The sequence below is a fragment of the Penaeus monodon genome, chromosome 27, assembly GCF_015228065.2.
Source record: "Penaeus monodon isolate SGIC_2016 chromosome 27, NSTDA_Pmon_1, whole genome shotgun sequence".
Taxonomy (NCBI): domain Eukaryota; kingdom Metazoa; phylum Arthropoda; class Malacostraca; order Decapoda; family Penaeidae; genus Penaeus; species Penaeus monodon.
In genome coordinates this window covers 36,005,973-36,007,148 of record NC_051412.1, presented here as the reverse complement: position 1 = coordinate 36,007,148, position 1,176 = coordinate 36,005,973, and positions in this window count along the sequence as shown.

The window sequence follows — 1,176 nt, the reverse complement described above, 5'->3', positions numbered from 1 at the left end:
GAGGTGACGACTCTGAATTATCGCTTTGGACCTTCTTTCCATAATGTTTTGGCCTCATTATCCAAATAATATCGTCGGCGGGGCGTGCTGGGTTATTTGTGGTGGCCGCGAGGATAATATTATGAGCTAAATTGTGAGATACGACGAGATGTGGTAAATTGGGTGGCCTGCGCCCTCGCCGCGGGGTCATTGCCAGCCAAGGGGTGTGGGTGCACACGCGCGAGAGCGCGCTAACAAGAATACACATTATGTATTCATGCACAAACACTCACTCACGTATGCATACTCGCACTCAAAGTACACAGACGTATGTAGGCGCGCGAATGTACACGTCTACATTCACATAAAGAAACTACCGCGCCGCTGTACAGTTACCTCGCTGTACATCGAGACCGACGCTGCGCAGTAATAGGAGAGAGCACGCGGATCCTTCAACGTAATGTGGTGGGAAATTATTTTTTAAGTGCATTCATTTTTCACTCTTTCTGTTATGTGCAACTTTCTCCGAGTTTCCCACTTCTTCCTGTTTCATCTCTCCTAGTCCAGTTTTTCATCATTCCCGTTCTCTCCCTTTCTTCCTGTTTCCTCTCTCCTCGTCCTGTTTTTCATCATTCCTGCTCTCTCCCTTTCTTCCGGTTTCCCCCATTCGCAACCTTCCTTTGGTTTCTTCTGCTTTGTTTCCTTGTTCTCCCAGTCATTTAACCTTGTTTTCTATCAGTCATTTTCTCCTATGTCTGTTTCCTCCTTCTCTCTCTTCTCTTCCTTTTCCCTATCTCCAGTCTATCTTCTCCCCCCCCCCAACTCCCAACACCCCATCACTATAAAGTCGTACGATATTATTAGTTACGACCTCAGATACCCCCCCCCCTCCCTTCTTACCCACTTCCTTTCACCCTCGCCTGATGAAGGCAAGAAGAAGGGGAAGGAGAAGGGAGGGGAAGTAAGGAGGAGAAGAGAAAAAGTGAGAGGAAGGGAAACTAGGAATGAAAAAGAGGAATGGGAAAGAATGGGAGTGGAGAAGAGGAGAAAGGAGAGGGAAAGGGGAAGGAAGAAGCGGATAATCTGAAAGGAAGAGTGGAAAGAGGAAAGGAGAAGGAGAAGAATAGAGAAGGGAAGGAGAGAGAAGAATAAGGGAATAGGAGAGAAGAATAGTGAAGGGAAAAGGGGTTCATCTGT